Here is a 25,310-nt window from a genome sequence, read left to right on the forward strand (position 1 = left end):
TTCTGAAATTAAATGTTACAATGTTGTGCTGCTGTGGTGTTAAATTTAATTATATTATGATCACTCTTACTGGTGTAGCTATATGCACCCCTGGGACCAAACCCTGTACTCCAATAAGAACTAAATCAACAATTGCCTCTCCTCTGGCGGTTTCCAGGACTCGTTGCTCTAAGCAGCAGTCATTTCTCTCTGCTTTAGTCATCTTGGTCTCAGTCATTTAAAAAAAATACCCTTTTGGATGGTTTCCCAGCATTTGTCACTTGTTCTTCGGTCACTGTCTGCGTATGTTGGGTCCAGTGTTGTGGACATACGGACATCCACGCTGAAACGTGTGTCGGGAAGTCCTGGATGCAGCAGCATACTTTCAGCTGAACTCAGCTAGTGCAGGCAGACCAATTCCGTAGGGGGAACTTACCGATCTAACAGGGCACAGAGAGCAAATAATTGCCTTCTTTACCCAGGGGCTTGGAGAGAATCCAGGCTCTGGAGGCACAGAGAATGCCGAACGCTCGGTCTCTCTGTCTATACAGAGACGCCAGTTGCAGATACTGCTAAAGTTGGTATAAGTTGGTATACAAGAGATAAGGAAGGTACAAGGTGCCTTACCCCCCCGCTCCCTTGCTCAGGGGCCAGACAAAATTACATTCCTTTCTAGTGCTCTCATGAGCACCAATCAGTCTAAATGAGAGCACGGTGCCTATAGAGCCATCCCCCGCCTACCAATCAGCAAGCAGCGCCTGGCATGGCATGACAAGCACCGGGGAAAGAGTGGATCAATGAATTTATACTCCCTGGCTGAGTGCAGCAGGATTGCCACCCTGTCTGCAGTGAGCACCTTCTCACCCTGGCATCTCGAGAAGATGGGCTATGAGCTGTGGGAGAGCTAATAAAAGTGCCAGTATTTTACTTCCCATGTTAGCCCCCCGGGCGGGAGTGTAATTCTCATCAGGAATCTCAAATAATTCCTATTTGCCCACCTCAGAGAGACAGCTGAAGGGGAGATTCTGCTAGTCTTGCTTTACTGTCTGAGTCAGATAGGCCAGGCAGCCTCCCATGTGGTGCTCCAATATGAGTCTTATCCAGGCAAGCCACTTTCTCCAATCCACAGGAAGTGGCTGTAATGCCAGCAGTCTCAGGATTCCTTCCCGAATCTCCCCTCCTTCTGCATCTGCCCAGAGCAGCTGTGGGATAGCAAGGGCAGGGATATCAGAATAAGCAGCCTTGAGGCTCGTCTATTTTGCACTGAGGACACAGATCAGCCTCAGGCGTGGGGGACCACAAAAAATGACTAGAAGCCACCTGTGCACTGTTCTCCACTCTTGTCCTTTGTGTTAGGTACTGTACAAAAAAGGAACAAATATGATCCCTGCCACCAAAGAATTTATAATCTAAGTAAGAGGCAACTTTCATCATGCGTGCCCCAGTTTTTTAGACGTGCTATATGGTCATTCAGTGAAAGGTTCTACATCTGCAGATAAAGTAGCATCTTGACTTTTGTCTCCTCCCTGGATGAAATATTGTTCCCTGACACAGAATTCCCTAACGTTTTGGGGATGGAGACGAGATCTAGGGGACACTTTTAAAATCATGCCCTAATATAAAGCAACAGAGCCAGAAAGAAAAATTAGAAGGAAAGATTCCCACTCCACACTATCAAAGGCTTTCTCTGAAATCAAAGGCTTCCTCAAGGCACAGAGCGATCATCCATTATTTAGCACCTTACCATGCTAAACCCAGCAAGGATGATCAATTGTCAAAGTTTCACATATGAAGCTACAACCTCAAAGCATTTGGACATCAGGATTAAGGAATAAAATCTGGGATTACAGGACACACGCTATATTTGAGAGTCTTACCAGGTTTTAAAATAAGGGTGATATTGGCTAGATTGGAAAATACTAGAAAGGTCCTGATGTCAAAATATTTCAAATATACAATAAAACCATCCCTCCATCCTGCAATTAACAGCATGTGGGTGAATTACTGTGGGCACGCACATCACCGCCCCACCCCCATCCACTCCCGCCAAGGCGCTTGCCTGACTTCTGCACCGCTCAGCCAGACCGGCGCGGGGGAGCAAGCAGAGCAAGCGGCTGTTTGGGCCCCACGCTCCCCATGCAGCAGGGGCCACCGAGAGGGAACAGCCAGCATTTCGGGCAACAGCGCCCCCCCAGAGGGAACAGCCAGCATTTCAGCGTTACAGACTCTCAGACACTGGGCTACTATATATATGATGCTTTTCATCTGATTCCTTTCACTGGTTTGGGTCTCTGACTGGCCAGCTCTGTCGCGGTTTTAACACAACTACCACATCGCTATCCTTTATGGGATTCATTTCCTCAGAGAATCTAATCGGATGTTTCGCATATGCTTTGAATGCTGAGTCAGAGATTGACCCAGCACTGGCTTCTCTCTTATCCCCCACAGAGGGGCTTGGTCCAGCATTATGATAGTAACAATCTGGCCTGAGATTAGAGTATTACTGCTGGTAGCTGATGGGACATAGTTTGGAAAGTGAACCATGGAAACTGAACCAAGAAAATAGAGTGAAGTTGGATTCTTCAGGGTGTAACAACCTCCACAAACGAATCAGTGAAAAGTCTGCAACCGCCCCCCTCAGCAGACTCTAGCATAGCCTGTTGGGTGAGGGTACCTCAAGTACGTAGATTTCTGGGCTACAATTAAAATCCCCACCCATCAGGACATGTTTTCTTATTTTTAGCAGAGTCCTCTCCCTTCCTTTGCTCACAGAACATGAGATCAAGATTTCTAGGTGCATAAGTATTACAGAAGATTAATTCTTCTGATATCACTGCCCTTCATGAAAGTTGCCTTGTCTGTTAAGATACAGGTCCAGATTCTCTATTGCAAAGAGTGTCATGCAGGGATGAAAAAAGTAACCCCTTGCCAATTATAACAATGTAACCTATAGCAGCTCAGGGGCTGCTCTAATTTACACTAGCTGGCTCTTGTCTCTATGGGACCATATGCCAGGTACGGAGTGGCATAGTGCAGACGCACTCTACCCTCTTCTCACAACTTGCAAGAGCCAGCGAGGCTATCCGATATCAGCTGCGAGCACGCTTGTGCTCGAGGAATTCACAGCTAGTAAGTAAAGACTCTGTCCTGGCACAATTCAGAATGTCCAAGAGTGTTCCGACGGGTCTCCAGAGGGATAGCTGTTCATTGTAACTCGGCTGTGCTTTCATTTACTTTATGTGACAGTGAGTTTAATTCCAAGACACTCATTGAATTTCTGGAGCATGTACTCTTTTAATAACCTGAAGTAATGAACCTTTCCCAGAGTCAAACAACAAGGCTGAAGAGGAGGAAGTTGTGTATAAGGGCAAGGTAAGGAACTGGGTAAACTTCCTACTATAATACAAATCACATTCCTTGAAATACCACAGCCCAAACCACTGAAACCTTTGTTGCAATACAAATTGATCAGTATAGCAAATCTTGGGGCATGTCAGATGTCCTATACAATATGCTGGGCATAAATTTAAATTTACCACCAAATCAGAAGCAAGACCAGCCATGGACATCAGGCAGTGGGATGTGGACATTGGAGTAGGATAAACCTGACCAAAAACTGAAATCTTTGCTGCCCCCACCACAATAGTATCAAAGTTCTTCACAATCTTGAATGCATTTATTCTCACGAAAGCACAGTGCTATTATCCCCATTGCACAACTGAGGCACGGAGAGACTAAGTGACTTGACTAAGGTCACACAGAAAATCTGTGTCAGAGCTAGGAAGCAAACCTGATATCCAGCCTAGTCCCCAAACCACTGGACCAGCCTGGTGTTTGCCCACATCTGGGGGAGATTTCCAAAAGGCTTGTGCTACTAAATTCTTTAGGTGCTTTTGAAAATCTACCCCCATAGGAGTCTGATGACCAGGTTTAGGTACTTAAATGCATGAGCTGGATGAGCAATAAGATCATTTGCTTAGAGGTCTACAGATGAGCCAAGAAACATAACATGAGGCCCCTGCTTTTGAAAGTTGTCGTCCATGTCTTTTTCACCTCAAGCCTGAGCTTCTCCATGTTGCTCTGACGCTCCACACTTCCCGATAACTCAGCCTGTCTGTTGGGGTAAACATTTTGCTTGCATTGCCAATGACACAGGCCGCCAACTCACCCCAATGAGGGCTTTGTATCCCGGTGTGGGACCCAGGAACTCCTTCTTGGCCAATTCCCCACCATCATTCTCCTCTTCAGCAGAAATCTTTCTGTCCTCAGGCACAAACTTGCAGGAGATGCCAACAGTTTTTCTCAGCAGCAGTGCCTCCTCTGGTGCTTTTGGTCTACCTTATCCTGCCCGACTCCTGGCTGCTTTTGCAAAGTCCATGACCGCCAAAGAGGAAAGCTACTGCTTATCAGATCCTTAGGACACCGCACAGAATGCCTGTCTTGGCATGAGCTTTTTGCAAACAAAATAAGTGATGGAATCTCACCAGCAATTACTATTCTAATCTGACAACAAAACTTTGTTCCCACATAAAGCACAATCAGGGTGTCTTCATCCAGCAAGTTTCAAACACTACCCCGAGAGGCAATTATCAGATTATTCCAAGAGCATAAACAATTAGTATCCTGGCTGGCAATCCCCTGACTCAGATCCAAGCCAGGAAAAAAGTTTGCTGACTGGTGGTAGAACAGGCTCTGTGCTTAGGGGGATATGGTAGGAGTTCCTCGATCTAAAAGAGAAGGGAGCCCCGTTACCAAGGTTGGGGCCAACGTATAAAGACATGAAGGAACCCTCTCTGCTTAGCTTTTATTCTCTCATTCCAGAGGAAGGCAGCTGTCGCCCCTGGATTTTCTGAGGCAGCCAGATGTACCAGTCAGCAGCGTACTGTGTGCTTGATTACAGAAAGTCATTTGAATGCATGTGTAACTCAGCGTGGATAATTAAATCCGATGTCTGCATGCTCTTGTTCCAGCTCTGTGCAAAAACTCCCAACCCAGGAGCCAATCTCCTTGACTCTTTTCTGCAGCAGCTATATCCCTGTAGCCTCACAGGGCTCCCCAACTGGGATCAGGGCCCCTACGGGTCAGGCCCCTGGTAACCCCCTTGCAAGAGATGGCTCCAGCCAGCCCCAAAGATCTTACCAACAAAACAAGCAAGACACCACTCTAGGGTGGGAGGAATGTCACCACCCCTGGTTCACAGATGAAGTGACACAGACGGAGTGGCCTGCCCAAGCCATGGAGGGATTTGTGGCACGAGAGCCAGGAACCGGAGCCAAGAGGGGGTGGGAAGAGACTCCACACGGAGCTTCTATTACTGATATCCCACCACAAGACAGGCACTCCTCGGAGCACAGGGTCTGTGCTGCAGCCTCCTCCAAGGGGTCAGGGAGAGACCGGGAAGGGATGAGATGGGATCTTGGCTGTGCCCCCCTGCTCCTGCAAGGTGACCGGCCCTAAGGAATATCACATGCGGCACTGTCCTAGCAGGTGGAGTTCTGGAATAGAGCATGGTCCATACGTCCATCAGCTACAATACAGCCTCCAGCCACCAGGGTGGACAGTTCTCTAGCGATCGATATGCCCAATAGTTATTACCACAACACCGTCAAGATCGGGGCCCTGCTGCCCTAGCACTGTACAAACACGGGCCAGTCAAGTTCCTGCCCAAAGACATTTTCAGCCCAAAATGAGCGACAGCAGAAGGTTGTGCGATGAGGGTGATTTACTCCAATAGCTACAGGGTAGGTTTACACACACACACACACACACAAACGCGCGTACTCATTGGACACCACACACACACACACACACACACACGCATTCATTAGACACCACACACACACACACACGCATTCATTAGACACACACACAGACACACACGCATTCATTAGACACCACACACACACACACACACACACACACACACACACACACACACGCATTCATTAGACACACACACAGACACACACGCATTCATTAGACACCACACACACACACACACACTCAGACACCACACACACACACACACACACACTTGAATTCATTAGATACCGAAGTAGGCGTTCAGTCTCCCCCCATGCTCCGGCAGCCGTCTCAGACTAGCTGAGGAGTTCAAGGCCCCCACCTGAGCTAGGCCAGTGAGGAGGGGCAGAGAGTGGCACAGACCTTGCGGGTGCATTCCAGCCGGTGGTCCCATGCCCACGGGATGGCGAGACGGGCGGCACGGGGGACGTGTGTGTGAGGGAAGCTGGCCAAGAGGCGGCGAGGCTAGCCGGCTGGCCCGATACAAAAGCAGAGGGAGGGGTTGAGGAGCGACAGTGAAGTTGAGCATCTCGAACAGGAAGATCCAGGAGAGGGTTGCTAGGACGGGAGGGCACACAAGGAGGAGGAGTCTAGCAGTGGTGTTTGAATGGACCCGAGAGGGGCAACGGGGGTGCTGGCAGCCCAGAGCGAGGGTAGGGATAGGAGCTGGAGGAGTGAGAAAGAGCGAGCACGCCCAGGGAAAGGCCGGGCCTGAGAAACTCCATGGAGGCGGAAGCAGTGAGATCCGGACACCTCCTGTATGGGTGTGTGTGGCAAGCCAGGGAGGAGCTGGAGATGAGTCACATTTTAAGCCATCTATAAGAAGGCTTATCTGAAGCTACTGCAGGTCCCAGCCCACTCTGGTGGAACAGTCAGTGGTACGTGGCAGGTGCAAAGCATTCGTGCTCTGCAGGGAAGACGGGTGGAGAGAGCGCCAGACCGAAATCACTGCCCAGTTAATCATTGTACTGATAGGGGGCAAAATGTTGGAGTTGCCTACGTGGGACACCAATGCATTATGCGCTAGGGAGCACTGTCTTGGAGGGGCTAGGGTTTCTGCCCCCATGACACAGATGAATACTGGTGAGAGGCCGTACGAGCCACAACAGTTCCGTTCTAGCACTAGGCACGTCCAACTTTAACAAGCCTCACCAACTCCTTATCAGACTAGCATCAGCCTGGGTCTGTTCCTCTTTGGCATCATCAGCTGGAATAAAAATGCCGCCAGCTCATTTCTTCAGGTGACACTTGCACAACCCACTTGGTTCACGTTATTTCCTCGACAACCTGGCCTCAACCCCATTAGTCCCACTGGGATCGTGTGGGTGATCGTATGAAAGCAATGGAGCTGGACAGGGGTCGCTGAGGGCATGATGTGAGGATACCACAAGGCCATCACCTCATACAAACCCCATTTATACCGTTTGGGGTGTCGCTTTGGTCATGCCACGAGGGCAGAGGACTGGCCTTGACGACCCCTTGAAGTCCCTGAAGAATCATGGAAGGAAAGAACCAAAGGCCTAGTTCCTCCCTCTAACCTGCTGGACGGGGGTTTCTGGCCCCTTCCGCGCTTACAAAAATGGTTGTAAGTGCGGGTGATCGGAACTCGGGCGGTCGCATCTCGGGGGCCTCCTGTAATGCAAGAAACCACTCGCCCTGTATTTTGTATAAACAGCTAAAGCAAATGAGTAAAGTAAGCTAGCCTAAGCACTTGCAACCTTTGGCCTAGATAAAATGCCAACTTGGTCACTCCTCCACTTTGAGGAGCTAAATGAGGGAACTGAACCTAAAGTTGAGCCGGTTCATCTGGTGCCCAGAATGGGTTGGTAACCACAGGGCATACCACTGAGCAGAGAAATTGCAAAGACGACCAACGGTAACAATTTTGGGAGTGTGATAATCCTCATTAATATGAAGGAATAAGCGTAATCAAATATTAACCTATGAAGTAAGTGTGTCTGAAAATTTCTAAGGGCGAGGAAATAAAATTTGGGCATGGGAGGTTGGGCAAGAATTAAGCAGTGCCAAGGCCCTATAAAATATCCATGCTTGGTCCGTCGGAGAGCCAATAATCTACAGTCCGTCTGCTCTTCAGCTTCTCTCCCTTCTATAAAATTATTCGCTCAGATTTACAGTCCAGCTTAGCTACTCACCGCTCTGCCTTTTTGGACCTTCACCTTCACCAGGCATGCCAGGGGCAAGGCTGGTCCTCCATCTCTTCACATCAGGTCTTCAGGGAAAAGAGTAAGTAGGCTAGGCTCAGTAACTCTTGAAATGTTACCAGAGGGAGTCCTAGAACTGCACTGTGTTCTTGTAAGCCTCTGTTTCCTAAGGCATGTTATTCGTTCATAGATTTTAATGACCTGGTATCACTCCCAGTTTGAGTGATCTTGCCATGCGCCCTGAGAACCCTTGTCAGAGATAGAACGTTCTGGGTGTTCTCTCTCGCTCCACAGTCAGAGTTGGGATAAGCCCCTAAGTCTCTTGTGGTCAGATGCAGCCAGGGGTGAGCTATAAATTCTGGCCAACATGAGCCTGGCCCAGAGCACTGAGGACCATGCTTTCTGCACACACAGGCTACATCTACACTGGCATCCCTTCTGGAAAAGGGATGCTAATGTAGCACGTTGGAATAGGCAAATCCGCGGGGGATTTAAATATCCCCCACGGCATTTGCATTAACATGGCTGCTGCTTTTTTCCGGCTTGGGGAAAATCCAGAGAAAAGCGCCAGTCTAGACGTTATTCTCCGGAAAATAAAGCCTTTTCCGGAGGATTTCTTATTCCTACTTGAAAGTTGAAGGCTGCTGTCAAATCCCCCCTCACTCTTCTCTTCTGCAGACTAAATAAGCCCAACTCCCTCAGCCTCTCCTCATAGGTTATGTGCTCCAGCCCCCTAATCATTTTTGTTGCCCTCCTCTGGACTCTCTCCAATGCATCCACATCCTTTCTGTGCCCATAACTGGACACAATACTCCAGATGTGGCCTCACCAGAGCCAAATAAAGAGGAATAATCACTTCTCTGGATCTGCTGGCAACGCTCCTCCTAATGCACCCCATTATACCATTAGCCTGCTTGGCTACAAGGGCACACTGCTGACTCATATCCAGCTTCTCCTCCACGGTAATCCCCATTCAGAGCTGTCGACATCAGTGATTTTTCTCTGCACTGCTGTGTGTGAGAAGGGATGTGCTGCCCAGGTCTATCACTACAGACTTCTTAAGAAGTGCGGCTCCAATTGATGAGAGGTTTTCATCCAATGGAAAACAGATTCCTCCAGGTGGCCGAGGCAGGCTGGGACATGAGGACCTTTCTTCGGGCATGTGGCAAGCAGGCAGAAGCGCATCCCCTAACAGAAGGGCACTTTCCTTGGTTGTCTTGAACCCCAACGCTACCTCTGCAGCACCTCCCTGGGTCAGTTCCTTTCTGTAAGCCCCTCCCTTAACATCCAGGCAGGGTCAATGTGCCTGTCACGTCCCAAAATACCCACGGTTGGGAGCCTTCTCACTGCTACCTGCCCTTGGCATAAGGCCTCTGGCCTATGCCTGCCAGGATCAGCTCCCCTGACTCCTCCAGCTACTGGCAACACCAGCACTTTCCCTCTAGGCCGTTCAAGCCCTGTTCTGTCTCAAAAGGTTAGCAATAGGCATACCCCAATGCCTGAGCCCTCCCGCCAGCTCCCTGGAATGTACACACCCTGGGGCTTATCCCAACTCTGGATGAAGGGTAAACAGTCTCTGATTGGTTTTTATAGCTGAAGTCAGTATTGGCAAGGACATCCTTTGTTCGTTATAGGGTACACGACAAACTCTTAAAGGGTTCATTGCTAATATCCACTTGACCAATCTGGAGCAGACCAAGATGGGTCTGAGCAACCCAGGTTTAGCCCTTTTGTAAGTATCTTGGTCAAATGCTTGAAAGGGTTTTGTTACATTTTGGACATCATGTAAATTACTCAATAGTTAGGCTTTTTAGAACTACTCTACAAATATAATTTGGCCTTTGGATTTCCTAGGAATTCATGGTTAAACTGGCGTTGGGTGATTTCCCATATTAATTTTAGTAATTTGAATTATTAATTCCAAAAAACACTTCAGTATTAGCTACACACACATTTCACAATGACAAAGACCACTGGCTACTGAACTTGATAAGAGACCTCACATGCTACCTTTTGATGTGTAATTATGCATAAATCTAACCCCGGCTCACAGCCAGCCAATGGTTTTGGGGGTCTCTGGGAAAAATCTGAAACAGGTTCCCTATTCTTCCAAAAAATTACTAGAGAGGTGAGAGTTTAGGAAGAATAAGATGTATAAAGAGACCTGTTTTAGGAGGAGCTGCAATATAAATCACTAACACTTGTGATAGACATCTATCAGGGATGATATAGACCATGCTTGGTCCTGCCATAAGGGCAGGGGACTGGACTTCATGATCTCTCGAGGTTCCTTCCAGTTCTAGTGTTCTATGATGTTAGATTCACTGTAGAACTCTATTTTCAAAAGAAAGGGGGAAGGAGATGAAGCGGTTTGCTGATCAACAACATGCGCCAAGAATAAAGCTAAATAAAGCTGATTTGGAAAGAAAACACCCTGCGTTTCTTCTCAAGGTAGGTGAGGTGATTAGAAGTAGCTGAGAAATTGTCAAGACTTTTTTTGCAGGTTTTTGACAAATCTCTCCCAAAAATTTATTGAAGGTTTCCATTTTGCCCAGGGGAAAAAAAAGTCATTTCCTGTGCAAAAAAAAAAAAAAAAAAGTTTTCACTGAGCCCTCATGCTAATACTGGTGATGGGGCTTTATTCTGCAGCCACTTGTGAGCTGAGTAACTTTGGGTTCACGAAGCCTACTTGTGTGAATGAAGTTATTCACGAGCATGGTTATGGGCTCAGGTCCTCAGTTTGTTAGCAGCGATTTACAACTCCCCATCTTTTCTATTGAACTGGGACATTTCACTTGGCTAATTCATCTTTTCTTCTTGCAGCTTTTAAACCAGGACACTTCCTAAGGGCCGCTTGGATATGAAGGTTTTGTTTTGTTTTTCAAATTCCGCCACCGTGAAGTTGCTTTCTTGCATTTTCCATGCACTAAACAGTCACTCTCAGTCTAGATACATGAAATTAAGGAACACAAGCAAAGAATGAATATAATCTCAGATGGAGAGCACATCCTGTATCTACGTCAGCTTTTCTTCTCTCCTGTCACATGGCATTCAAGATTTGCAATTGTTGCTGCAACCAAAGCAAATCTATCCCAGTCAGGGCAGTACTTGGTACAAACAAGCTAACTCCACTAGGGTTAGACAGTATGGTGATTAACACACCGGCGTTTGCTCCCCTGCTGGCAGAAATGAATTGACCAGTGCTAGAACCTATGGGATACCGTATGGCTAGGCCACATGTGCCACTAACAATCATCATGATTAGACTCTCAACACTGCCCTCAGCACGAATGCTGGCCAGGAACTGGATTTTCCCATTTCCTGGGAAATTCCACCACCTCCAAGTTTGTTTTTGTTCCAAACCTCAAAAGGAATCATCAAATTTCAAAAATAAGGTTTAGGGAAAAAATAATTTGGGGTGACACAAATTGTTTCATTTTGATAGACATTCCAGACATCATCTTTGGAGGTTTCATTTCACTTTGAGTTTATTATTGTAGATTGATAATGTAAAAATATAAGCTGGAAACATTCCAGAAAGATCAACGGTATTAATTTGACAATCCTCCCCCAAAATTTGTTCACATGAAATGTCACTGAAATTGACACATTTCTTGTGGATTTTGACAAATCTGTCTTTTCCCGTGGAAAAGTGTTCCGAAGGAAACTTTTCAACCTGCCGTAGATACAAAGAGTTGTCTTACATTTTAAAAATATAGTATACACTCCTGGCACCTCCCTTTCTTTCACACAGCTCTGTACCCGACCAGCCACTGTAACCCCACAATGGATTTACACACACACACAAAATATTCAGTCCGGCAAGAAAAACCAGGCAGACAGAGTTTTGCCTGCAGACATCCTTATGGAAGCCAGTAGGTTTTATTTGCTCATAAAGGTCTCCCGGCAGGCTGCAAACCAGATTACAGAGCTGTGTTGCAGTCTGTGTTTACACACACACACCAAGTGTGTACCTACAAGAGGCATATATCTTCCCTTCAGCTCTCATATAGCACTCTGCTGTCTTGGAGGGTGCAGTGTATAATTGCCAGTATCCAGCCCGTGCTGTTTGCCAATGCAGGTCAGGGGTCCGCTGGGGCTGTACGCTTAGGAGCTAGTGCAGTAGGGCCAGCAAACGTTGATCATTTCGTCACTGCCACCTTGTGCCTCAACCCCGTTTAAAGCCCAGTCTGGTGCGCTGCCCGGGCTGTGTGAAACCCACCAGCTCGGGCAGCACGTCTGGTAAATCCTAGAGCAGATCCTGCTGATAAAGCAAAGGGCAAGGCTGCCACGGTAGCAGCGGTGGCTGCTGCTAGGAACAGCCGGCCCTTTTGAATGGCTGGGCCCTGGAGCAATCGTCTCCTTGCCCTTCCCTCCATCGATGGGCCCGTCCTTCGATAAAGTGCAGGGAAGTTGTTGCTTAGCAACCACAGAAATCATTTGCTTAGAGCAGGGGTTCTCAAACTGGGGGCTATGAACCCTCGGGGGGTCACAAGGTTATTGCCAGGAGAGGAGGGGTCCAAGAGCCGTCAGTCTCCATGCCAAACCTTGCTTCACCTCCAGCATGGATAACAGTGCTAAATATAAGAGTATTTTAATTTGGGGGAAGGAGGGGTGTCACACTCAAGCTATGTCTACACTACAAGGTTTTTGTGCACAAACCAGCAGAGTGTCCACACCTGAAGCGCAGTTTTGTGCAAGTCAATCGACAGAACAGAGGGCTTTTGCAGGTAGAGTTATTCCTCTCCCCACGAGGCATAACTCCTTTTTGCGCTACAGCTCTCGCACAAAAAAGCAGGTGTGGGCGCTCCGGAGGGGTTTTTGTGAAAGAAATCCCTATGGGCAAAAGCACAGGTGCTCTGATGGCCAGTCAGCTTTCTTGCCCAATAGCGTCCATGCAGTGTGGACACTCTCATGCGCAAAAGCACATGGCTTTTGCGACGCGCTTTTGAGGTGTGGATGCGCTTTTGCGCAAGAAGTTTTTGCAGATCTCTTGCACAAAAACCCTGCAGTGTAGACGAAGCCTCAGAGACTTACTGGGCAGAAGGGGCCACGAATACAAAAGTTTGAGAACCACTGAGTTAGAGTTCAAGGTGTCACGGGGCTGGTCTTAAAGAATGGAAGAAACAACGCTACTTCGCTACAGTGCCTCACAAAGCAAACAGCGTGTGGACGTTCTTCGGTGCTCCATTCTGATACAACGTCTCTCCCACAACCACAACAGGCACCCATCCACTCTACTGGGAAATACTCGACACACCGGAATGAGACACTGAGCCCCAACACAAACAACTTCCTGTTTTCCTCTGGTGTCCTCCCTCGACAAGCCAGCTGCAGGGAGACCCTGCCTCTTGCCCACCGACAGTCCTGTTCTCCATTCTGAGAGCACACCAGATTTACATCTTACCGCCCCTTCACGTTCCACAAACATTGCCTTCCCTTCGCAATTATTCTCCCCTCCACGCTTCTACCAACACTCCAAGTGCTGTTATATCAATGTAGGTGGAACAAAGGTGTTAACACAGCCTAGTCACTGTCCACCTCTAAACAGTGTTAAACAAGGTCCAGGGGTTGGCGTACAGCAACATACTGCAAACACACCAGTAAACCTCTCCAACCTTTTGTTCAAGGTAAAGAAAAGAAGGGGAAAGCGTGTCAGCCTTGGAAATGTGAAGTACTACATTTGGTTTTCCTCTTAACATCTGTTTCCTTGCCCTGCAGCTGGAGAGATTCAGCAGAAAACCTTCTCCAGATGCAGTCCAAGAAGGTAATGATGAGGCTTGCAAGGAGAAGGGAAGTTACTGGAGGTGGGCTGGCACGGCTGTTGCTGTTAAAGTCCTAACCCATTTGTTCCCAAATCGTATCTGGGATTCAGCTGCAGCCAGGAGAGAAGGAACTATCTTCTGGTTCCTGCTCTCTGGATCTCTCTCAGGAGCAGGATGACAAAGTCTTGGGGTTCCGGAATGGGATGTGGCCGCCATGAGGTTGAAGCTCTCTCCAGTAGCCAGTTTCCCCCCCAAAAAACAATTTTTTTTTCTTTAAGAGCCCAATGCTCTGAGCTTGCTCCGGGGCCTTCCTTTCTTGCCTGGCTCCCCTGCTGGCTGGGACAGAGGAGAACAGGGCAGTTTGGAGCCCTCTCACCCATACAAGCACCTCAAGAGGAAGCGGTAGAGGACTTCTCTAGGGTGCTGAGGTCAGGTCAGTGAGGGCAGGAAAGTCGGGTGCTATGGAGACAGCGACCGAGTGAAATGGCCGGTCTCCCCTCCTCATCCCCCTCCTCAGGTCACTTCGCAGGGACGTGCAAGAGAGGAAGAACTGGCATGAACCACAGCCAAGGAAGCCAGTTAAATCTCAGGAAAGACTGAGCCGGCACTGCCCCGTTGATCTTGGCATGGCTGTAGATCGCTGTGCTATGTGCCTGCACCTGTCCCGAGCTCCCAACCACCAACAGGCGGATAGGGGACGCTGCACATACCTCCGGGGTCCGGCTGAGGAGCACTTCTCTTCTGCTCAGGCTACCTGCCACTCTGAGCTCCACACGCCGATGTGCAGCACCACCGCACCAATTGGAGGTTTTATGGGACGGATTAAGATTTTTCAACAGGGAGTCACAGGCAAGCTGGAAGAAAACAAGTCCAACGAGTCTGGGTGACAGAGGCTTTAGCCAGTAATGCGGTTTCAAGGGAGTAATCACAACAATAACAGTACACCTATTGCACTGTGTCTTTCATCCAGGAATCCCAGTGCCTGTTGCAAGCAATAATTAATTACTCCTTACAACACCCGTCAATCATTAAAGTCTTGAGAGTTTTTCAAGGAAGAAACATTCATTTCTCTCTGCCAGCTAAGTAAAGACAAACAAGACAATACTGGACAGTATCTAGGCAGAAAACAAAAATCCCAGACATACACAGCCAGAGCCTTAGCTGGGGTCAATGGGTACCATTCCATCAACACTAATAGAGAGCTATGCCAGTTCACACCAGGTGGGGATCTGCCCTATTGACTGGAGTAGAGCAATGTTGATTTACACAACTTGAGAGCCTTCCTCTAAAGGTCTGGCTGGATTAGGTCATGTCTACACTGCCGTTGATGTCACTTAGAGGTGGGAAAACACATCCTGAGTGACACATTTCACTGGCACAAGTGGTAATGCACACAGGGCTGTGTCATAAGAATGGCCATACTGGGTCAGACCAAAGGTCCATCTAGCCCAGTATCCTGTCTTCTGACAGTGGCCAGCATCAGGTGCCCCAGAGGGTATGAACAGAACAAGGAATCATGAAGCGATCCGTCCCGTCATGCATTTCCAGCCTCTGACAAACAGGAGCTAGAGACACCATTCCTACCCATTCTGGCTAATTAGCTTTGATGGACTTATCCTCCATGAATTTATCTAGTTCTTTTTTGAACCCTGTTAAAGTTCTGGTCTTCATAACATCCTCTGGCAATGAGTTCCACAGGTTGACTATGCACGGCACTCCCTTTGTTTGTTTTAAACCTGCTACCTATTAATTTCATTTGGCGACCTCTAGTTCTTATGTTCTGTGTCCACCTGAGAAAGCATGTTGAGGTGGTTTAATTATAGTGATGGAACAGTTCTTTCCTACCAGCATTGAGTAGCTACATACGAGATCCTACATCAACAAAGCTACGCCACTATACACTGCGTAGCTAAAAATCCCTGGTCCTTTTCTAATCTTCAGTTAATTGATTGCCTGTTAGTTAAATGGAAGTAATATGATAAACTCTAAATTAGAAATGCCGGAAACGTAAGAGTCCTGAAAACATTTATTCCAGTAAATCGATCACTTGTGTGATGTGTAACACATTTGCGAAGTGTCAAGACTAGCATGCACAGTGATGTTAACGTAGATTGACTGAACTGCCCATCAGTAAACTCAAGTTAAAACAAAAGCACAACGCTTTGACGTAGCCAGTGTCTCTCAACAATTGCGGACTGGAGATTCCTTAAATGGAAGTAATATGATAAACTCTAAATTAGAAATGCCGGAAACGTAAGAGTCCTGAAAACATTTATTCCAGTAAATCGATCACTTGTGTGATGTGTAACACATTTGCGAAGTGTCAAGACTAGCATGCACAGTGATGTTAACGTAGATTGACTGAACTGCCCATCAGTAAACTCAAGTTAAAACAAAAGCACAACGCTTTGACATAGCCAGTGTCTCTCAACAATTGCGGGCTGGAGATTCCTTACTCAAAACCAAACTTTTCCACAAACTCTTTAAATTTTTTTATTCTTTGATAAAAAAAAAATCAAGGATAATGATCAGCTTACGTCATTCAGTGTGTATTTCGAGAGGCTAACAGGATACTTGAGCAAGATTTTCTTTGCTTTAGACTGGCATCATGTTTTCAATGCCTTGTGACCCACCCCACTCCAATTGCCTTGCAACCGCTTTGTGCAGCAACCCCCCGTCTAGATAAACCAAGTGTAGGATTAGTTCGTTAAGATCGCATCAGTACCTATCTGTGCTGTTAGGGGGCACTGTGGTCAGAATGTCTATGGTTTTGGGTGGAACTAAACTCCAGACATGAAAAAGAAATTCTGAATCCTGACCACTTGGGGTTATTAAAGCCACAGGGCGCTTTTGGCTGAAGTATGGAATATTAAGTACACTCAGGGTAACTGAGTTCAGTCTAAAATTCTGCCTGTGATTTGAACTGGACCCAGGGTTCTTTGTTTTACAGCAAACGTTGGCAGATGGCTGAAGAGCTGTCACACTCCACTCCAGCAGAGGCTGCGTATCAATGATGGACAAAGCCATTCCTGTTAGAAACCAGGGTCAGATTCTCCTCTTACTTCCACTGTTTGTCCCTTGCGGTTATTCCTTTGTCATCCGTGGGGTTACTCCTCATTGACGTGCAGGAGACTCGGGTCCACGGCGGGTACGTTATTCTGTGAACAGCTGAGAGATTTTTCTGGAGGCGTGTGGCGGGATGTGCCCTATGTAAGGCCCGACGGTTAATCCAGAAGGCCAAGGGTCTCTTGGATGCATCAGTGGTCTCAAGGTTGCAGACCAGAGAGTGAGGACAGGGGCTCAGACAATCTGCATGGGTCTCTGGGCCAGGCGGGAGGGAGCAGCAATTTGGTTCCAGTAGGGGTGCGACCTCTGGCATAAGGGGCAGGGCCAGAGGTAGCCCCTCTCCTCCAGCCCTCAGAGCCACACAGCACATGTTGCACGGTGCTCCTGCAGCAATTTAAAGGGCCCAGGCCCATTTGAACCACCAGGCCCCAGGCCAACTGCCCTTTTTGCCCCTCCTGCTGGTGGGCCAGAGTAGGGAAGAACAAGCTGTGTAACTGATCTTTAGACCAACAGGGTTAGAGATGGGGCTTCATTTGCAATGAAAGAGATGCCGGGACTCCAGCAATCAGCTGCCGGAGCGCAAATAATTTTTTTTTTACATTCATCTCTGATGCAGCAAGCCCAGAGGTGTCGGGGCTATGAACGGCCAAACCTACAGGTGCGGGTGACCCAGTCCTGGAATCAATGAAGCAGCCGTTCGAAGGGGCTGCCACGGGTCATTAATCCAGCAGTTCTCAAATGGTGGGTCAGGACCCCAAAGGGGGTTGCGACCCCATTTTAAAGGAGTCACCAGGGCTAGCGTGAGACTTGCCGGGGCCCTAGGCTGAAACCCAAGTCTCCCCACCCAGCAACAGCCCTGGGTGGTGGCAACTTTTGTTGCCAGGAAGGGAGCAAAGTGCAGTGAAGTTGGAGAACCTCTGATCTAGTTTAAGTGCCTGCTCAGATGTAGGACTTGTTGGGTCTAAACCATTCAAGACAGATGGCCCTCCAGCCTCCTTTAGATAGTCTCCGGTGAAGGAGCTGCCACACCCTGCCGAGGCAGCCTGTCCCTTTGTCCGGCTGTTCTCACTTAGGAAATTTCCCCTGAGAACAGCCGGGGAAAACAGATTTTATCTAAATCTGTTCGGCTCTGAAACATGAACCCCATTGGCTCTTGCCCTGCCCTCTGTGGCAAGAGAGAACAACTTTTCTCCATCTGTGACATGGCAGCCTTGCAAGTATTTGAAGACCGCGCTCATGTCCTTCCTCAATCGCCTCTTTTCCACACCAAAACCCAGAGCCTTCCCCCTTTGCTCTTACGGCTGTAGTCCAGGCCTTGGAGCCTCTTTGCCACTCCTCTCTGGCTCCTGTCCTTTCTGGAAGACTAGGCATGCCCCTAATACCATTTGGCGGGAGCACTATGACAAGAGAGCTTTGTCCTGAGTGTGAGACATTGCAAATGGTTAAAATTATCAACTGTCACTTTAAAATCGATGGGGTTTCCCTAGCCCTGCTTACAGAGCCCTCCCTTGCCTGCAAGGAAGCATGTGATCTGGGTCTTTGGGGGCGGGAACAGGCTCGGAGTTTGTACATCATAACTATCGATTATTAACCATGACAAATCCTGAGGCTTACTCGGTTTGACTCAATTCCCCTCAAATTCAGCCAAGGGGAGTTTGCTTGAGTAACGTCGGAGTAAAAAGTATCTGAGAGCCTCTAGGTTTGGGACAATAACTAAATTCCTATTATCTCTCTGGGCCAGGCACCCACCTCCATGGCTCTGTTGACACTCGCGATTAATTGCGTTGACAGCTGCACTTATTGCATTGTAGGCTGTGGAACTGAGGTAACGCTAAATTATACCCTTGGTGTCTCAGTGGATTTCACGTTGGATTCGTCTACACAGGGACAAAGCCCAATTAAGTCTCCTTGTGTTGTTAAGTTACTCGGTGCCCTGAAGGTGCTGCCGTGCATGTTCCAAGTCCTTGCTACCAGGATCAAAGGACAACGAAGCCAAACAGAAGGATCCAGTCCAGGGTGAAACCCTTCAGCATATACTTTGAAGAGGACTCTTTTTTCTGGGATGATCCTGAGCAAGCAGGACCAAACCTCGCAAACCACAGGAGATATTGGATCTGCTGCACCCAAATCTCCCCTCACTTAGACAGCAAGGTCCCTGATGTCTCCCATGGAGTTTCCCTTGATTTTTACGCCAACTTCGAAACCTTCTTTTCTTCTGCACTGCACCTTGGGAGGTCTGACTGCAGTTCAGCACCTGGGAAGGGAGGGGGGAGGACGCCACCATTCTGATCTGGCAGCTTTCCATCCCTCCCTCAAATGGGATAAAGGACACAAAGGGTAAGGCAGAGATCCCTCTTTTGCTGACGGAGCGGGTGTGTTATCCAGGCCGGTATCAGCCATGTGCTGAGAGCTAGGCACCTATCAGACTGGGTGGATGTTGGCACAGAAGACGGATGGGTGGAAAGCTAGCAGGCACTTGCTACATTCAGAACCGGGCTAGGGCCAGTTCCCACATGCTTCATCAGCATGTTGGCAAAGAAGCAGCTGGCAAGGGAGGTACAATACATGCGCTGGCACAGCACCAGATTTCCAGCTACGCTGAGCTGTAAACCTCCTTCCCCCCAGATGTGCACAGTTGTCTCCTGCCCGAAGAGGGGCCAGCGCTGCGGAGGGGCACTGCCTCCTTCCAAGGGGTGTAGCAATGGGCATTCACCTCGTATGTGCCAAGCGGCTCCCCGAGGGACTCCCCATGGCAGCAATTGTCTCTGGACTCCCCTGGTGGGTGCCGTTCCATAACACATCCAACAACGGGGCTGGGCTCAATGAGGAAACATGACAATAAATCCCAGTGCCAAGACTCAGAGATCTGGAAGCTCGTGGCTCAGGACCATCCAACCCAGGAGTCCTGCCTCCAAAGTTTCCCTTGGCTTCCATGGGAGATCTTCCTAAGAAAGGAGTCCCCGGCAGAGCCGTGGGAGTAAAGCAGTCTGCTGCCGACAGACACGGAGCCAAGCTGGGAAAGAGCAAAAGGAACCAGTGACATCCGCGTAAGGTAAAGCAGAGAACACTGTCAGGGCTCTCCGACAAGCAAACAAACAGCCAGCCTGCTTCCTAAGCAGCAACGGCTCCTAAGTGCAACTCTTTGTGGACTCCCTCCACCTGTTCTGAGCACGGCCAGACTCAGCAACCTGTTGGAGTGAGTTCTTGCAGCTTAACTCTGGCGGTGGTGCAGCTCTCTCCTGACAAACTCCACATTACGGACACGCGCTGTGTGTCACATGGACAGGACACTGGCTTGGAAACCCCGACATGGAATGCTCCCCTGGCACCAGGCTAAAACAACAGCCATGGATGCATAGTGCTCGTGCACCAGGGTGCCAGTTGTCTACACTAGAAGGGGCCCTAGGCATCACTGTCGACAGGTCTGGGAAAAGTATGAGTCTTCTTCACGCAGCTGTGGTCAAAAAAGCTAAACACCCGTTCAGGTGCCTACAGAATGGGATGGCCAATCATAAAAGGATAGTATATCTATTCAGGAGGTGGTCTCCTTGGGAAAACTACGTACAGTCATGATCATCCCATCCCTAAGGAAACTAGAGAGGCTTGGTGCATGACTCACTGTAAGGAAAGTGCATTCACACCTTGCGCTAATGTGGATTTAAAATGGATTAGGGAAATGGCTTTCAACATCCGTGTGGACATGCTCGTTCAGAATGAAGGTAACCTTAAATCAGTGTAGTTGAATTATACTAAACTGAGTTAAAGCCACTTTACTTCTGAATGAAATTGTCCCAACAGAGCCTGAGTGCTTTTTAATCCTCTTTATATTAAAATCTTTAATTTAGATTTATTCTCCTGAAAGTCCTCATGTAGATGAGCCCTCAGAGATGAGGCATGAGAATAATCCAGTCCCTGGAAAAACTCTCATACAAAGAGAGATTGGATTGTTTACTCTTAAAGACACTTATCAGAAAGCACGTACAAGTATATTGGACAATGAACATAAGTATATTGGAGTGTTTCTCACCATTTTTATAAAGTACCTCTTTTTAAAAAAAATTATAAGTACCCCTAGTATCTACAGTTTTCATACACACGATTTTTTTCTACCATTGCAACACATTTGTTTAAACAACTTAATCATAGCCAGTTGGGCAATGAAATTTTTGGGTGTAAAAAGTAAAAAATAATAAAGCACTGTAAAACTTAAACATTCAGTTTTCTCCAAATTTCAGTTGTGCTGACATATCCCCCCAGGCTTCTCTCTAGTACCCCTGACAGTACTCGTACCACTGGTTGAGAAACACTGGTATATTGGACAATGAATGTAAGAGTATATTGGACTACTCCAGAAGGTTGCTGCCTTTTCCATTTCATAGCACAATAAGGCAGCATCTGCATATTCAAAATCAAAGGAAATGCTTTTTCTGCATAACTTGTGGTTAGACTCTGGAACTCCCAGACACAGGAAGTCAGTGAGGTCAAGAGAACTGAAGAGTTGGTTTGTCTGAACATCAAGAACATTTAAAGTGATCGTTAAAGAAAATAATGTTTGGGAGGCATTTCAAGCTTGAGTTGTCTCTGACTATTTCAGACCACGATGAAAACTTTAAGCTCGTAATAGGGGGATGGGGAGAAGACAGATTAACCTACACCATGTGATTCTGCACAGTACAGTACGGGGAGAATCAGGGATGGGATGTTCTGTTGTCAAAGTGGTGCAATCCCCTTTGTGAACATGCTGATCACGCTACAACTGGTTGGCATAATTAGAGTTATGCAAGGAAGTGTGCTGAGAGGCGCTCAGCTGATCCGAGCCAGGTTGACACTGAATGAAGGGGCTTTGCTCTGCTTATCTAAATTGGTTTAAAAAAAAAGCAATCGCGCACCCGGAGTTAGGGCAAAGCTCTTTGTAGACCAGGCCTTAGAGCAGGAGTGCCGTTAGCAGAAGACAGGTGTGGATGGCTGTTGACGCATGGGATAGGTTCTAGAACGAGGGATGCTGGCACACCCCAGGGCTTGGAATAGTTTCTGCCATATGCAGAGGTCGCAGTCTGGCTCAATAGGTCTCCACACCCTCACTATACAAATTATTCCAGCCTCACCTGTCTATGTGTTGGGTTCTTCTCCTTCACAAATACTTGCTTTGGCTTGTTACCCGTGCCCCTGACTGAAGGGAATTGCTTACCCTGCTGATGGGCCTCTCTCACCGGTTAATCCTCAACAAGATCCATTCTGCAGCGCTGTTGAGAGATAATTATACAGATTGGAAACTTCTGATGCTCCCTGAAGGAGAGATTAACGCACTGCGGAACTGCCCGGACTTGCAAGCTGCTGAAGAAAGCCAATCCATTCACAATCTGACAGATGTGGTGTGTCATCATAACAACATCAACACTGCTAGTGACCCCCCAAAGACCTGGTGACTCAAAATCTCTGCCACTGAATTACAAATGGCTTCAATAAATAGGGCTGTAACCGAGTAACTTTTTCTGGGCTTCCCACAGCCTGATTCTGTATTGTCTATGCGATTGTGTGGGGAGTAAGGCTGCCATTCATAACTAGCCAAGTCGAACTGTCTACTCAAGGAATCTTAGATCTCACAGAAGCAGAAATTGAGAAGAACTGTCCCACAACCAGGGCTGGTAGATTTTGCTGGGTCCTGAGCAAAGCGGGGAGGGGTGACTCAGCCTCAAGTAAAAGGGGCAGGACTGGGAGCTAGTCTCTTCCACCCAGCCCTCAGCCTCACCCAGAGCATGCCACCAGGGCTCCATTGCTGTTGCTGCAGTAACAACTGGTAGACTTGGGTCATTTTAAATTGCTGGGTCCAGGATAAATGCACCTTTTCCTGAACCCCCCCCCACTCCGCAGCCCTGTCCACAGTCGACGTGAAATACTGCATGGTAGTGAGGGAAGCTACATGATGAAACAGGGCAGAGTCGGACGTGTATTGTTCTTTATCTACATCAGCGCAGTAATGTCAAGAGTGGTTGGTTACACGCTCAGATCAAAAGTCTCCAAGGAGAAATGCAATTTTTAGCTCTCACTGTCCTTACTTAAGTATCAGAGGGGTAGCCGTATTAGTCTGAATCTGCAAAAGTGGCGAGGAGTCCTGTGGCACCTTATAGACTAACTGAAGTGTTGGAGCATAAGCTTTTGTGGGCAAAGACCCACTTCGTCACATGCAACCGACGAAGTGGGTCTTTGCCCACGAAAGCTTATGCTCCAACACTTCAGTTAGGCTGTGTCTACACTTGGCCACTTATTCCGTAAAAGCAGCTGCTTTTCCGGAATCAGCTGAGAGCTATCTACACTGGCCGCTTGCTTTTCCGGAAAAGCAATGACGATCTACTGTAAAATTATTGGCGTTTTTCCGGAAAAACTATGCTGCTCCCGTTCGGGCAAAAGTCCTTTTCCAGAAAAACTGTTCTGGAAAAGGGCCAGTGTAGACAGCACAGTAGTCTTTTCCGCAAAAAAGCCCCGATCGTGAAAATGACGATCGGGGCTTTTTTCTGGAAAAGCGCGTCTACATTGGCCACGGACGCTTTTCCGGAAAAAGTGCTTTTCCGGAAAAGCATCCTGCCAATGTAGACACGCTTTTTCCGGAAATACTTATAACGGAAAACTGTTCCGTTTTAAGCATTTCAGGAAAAGGGTGCCAGTGTAGACGTAGCCTTAGTCTATAAGGTGCCACAGGACTCCTCGCCACTTTTGTCCTTACTTAAAGCTCTCTGAAATTACCCTATGAGTAAGTCAGGAGAGTAGAGATGTTCACTGGATGAAATTAACAAATTGTTTCATTTCTATTGGGAAATGTGACAAACAAACAGGAAAAAGCATCACAAGAAATGTGATACAAGGAAATCACATTGCTGGGAATTGCTGATAAGTCATTGCAGCTTCACTTCAGTGACTTATGATCTTACAGGAGCCAGGCAACTGAATAGTATCTTTTGATTGTATTTTATCTTATTCTTCCTGGGAACACCCTTAATGTGACTTCATCACTTTGTGTTTTGTGGGATTGTTTTGCTTATTATGTACATTGGGTGTTGGTGCATCCAAGATATTACTCATGGGCTAAAACAGACAAAAGTTCATTTGCTGGTGGAAAACCCTCTTGTCGCAGGGGACTAGAACAGCAAGGTGGGGCTGCTTGTTATCAATGGGATATTGAAGAAAGAAGCAGCAACTCCGTAGCTGGAGTTACAACCAGCTTCCATTATGGAGCTGCAGCTGAGACCCTACGAAACATGGTGGAAAGGTTGGCACTGAAAATTAGCAGCTGTATTCTGAAAGGAAGTTTCATACGCAATGTTTCAAGAAAACTCACTGCGTTGGTTCCACATTACCAACTAAAGTCATTCATAAACTAGAGAGTCTGAGATAAAAATCAAGGGAAGTTCTTCACACAGTGCACAGTCAACCTGTGGAACTCCTTGCCAGAGGATGTGGTGAAGGCTAGAATTTTAACAGGGCTCAAAAAAGATCTAGATAGATTCATGGAGGTAAGATCCATCAATGGCTATTAGCCAGGATGGGTAGAAATGGTGTCCCTAGCCTCTGTTTGTTTGTAAATGGGTGACAGGAGAGGAATCATGTGAGGATTACCTGTTGTGTTTCCTCTCTCTGAGGCATATGGTATTGGCCACTGTTGGCAGACAGGATACTGGTCTTAATGGACTTTTGGTCTGACCACAGATGGCCGTTCTTATGTTCTTAACTATAATTCCCCTTAGAAAGAGACAAGATGGGTGAGGCAGCGCCTTTTATTGAATGAACTTTGAGTGGTGAAAGACAAGCTTACCCAGCACTCCTTAAGCGAGATTACTTCACTCCCGTTGTTTCTTTAATCTCCCGGGACCAAGCGGGCTACAACGGCACCGCATTTCCATTACATAGCTGAGTGTGGCCATACTTGAAACCCCAAAAGAAAAAGGGGAACCATCCTGGTGCTGCCAGAGTTTTATGCTTCAAGCTCCTTGGGGCTGTCGATTTTTTCCTCCTTCTGGCTAGAACTAAATGAGGACTTTGCAACGCTCGCCCCGTTGTGTGTTTTTCCGATGGCCCCGCTTTGCAGGAACCCATCTGACCCTCGGCTTCGTTTGAAAAGGAAGAGGAGATTGGTTCGCGCCTCCCCCATTACGGAGAAGAGTCCTGCAGTGCGGTGCCGGAAAGCTCAAGGAGACAGAATGCAGGGCCTTAGAACGGTGATTGGAATGGGGTGGACCGGGGTGTAGCCACGAGAGGGCAGGGGCTGGCTCACCGCAAATACAGGCCTGCTCATCTCCAGCCCTGCCCCTGCCCCTGCTCCTGGCGGGACTCTCCCTCTTCACCCGATGCTCCAGCTGGGCCCGGGGGCTTGTCCTACTCTGCTTACCCAGCACTCCTGCCAGGGAGCAGAGTCGGGAGCTTGCAAGCCTCTGTGCCCTGCCCCCGCTCCCCGGCTGGAGCATCAGGCAGGCGGACCAAGGCAAGGCAAGCCAAGCCCCACATCCCACCCCACCATCTGGAAGGAGTGCCTGGCCAGCGGAGC

General features: G+C 47.9%; 1 protein-coding gene across 4 annotated transcripts in view; it reads right to left on the reverse strand.

Annotated features, from left to right (window-relative positions):
- The window catches only part of LOC102461412 (transmembrane protease serine 11F-like), a 74,478-nt gene that overhangs the window by 25,635 nt on the left and 23,533 nt on the right, over positions 1 to 25,310 (reverse strand). For 3 of the 4 annotated variants that reach the window (XM_075929273.1, XM_075929272.1, XM_025187161.2), the window contains exon 3: positions 14,419 to 14,562. The gene's annotated coding sequence lies outside the window, so the exon portion shown is untranslated. Of the gene's footprint in view, positions 1 to 7,934; positions 7,999 to 14,418; positions 14,563 to 25,310 lie in introns of those variants that run through there. The other variant, XM_025187162.2, reaches the window with a different exon arrangement.

Source organism: Pelodiscus sinensis, chromosome 5 (genome assembly GCF_049634645.1).
Source record: "Pelodiscus sinensis isolate JC-2024 chromosome 5, ASM4963464v1, whole genome shotgun sequence".
In the NCBI taxonomy this organism is placed as follows: domain Eukaryota; kingdom Metazoa; phylum Chordata; order Testudines; family Trionychidae; genus Pelodiscus; species Pelodiscus sinensis.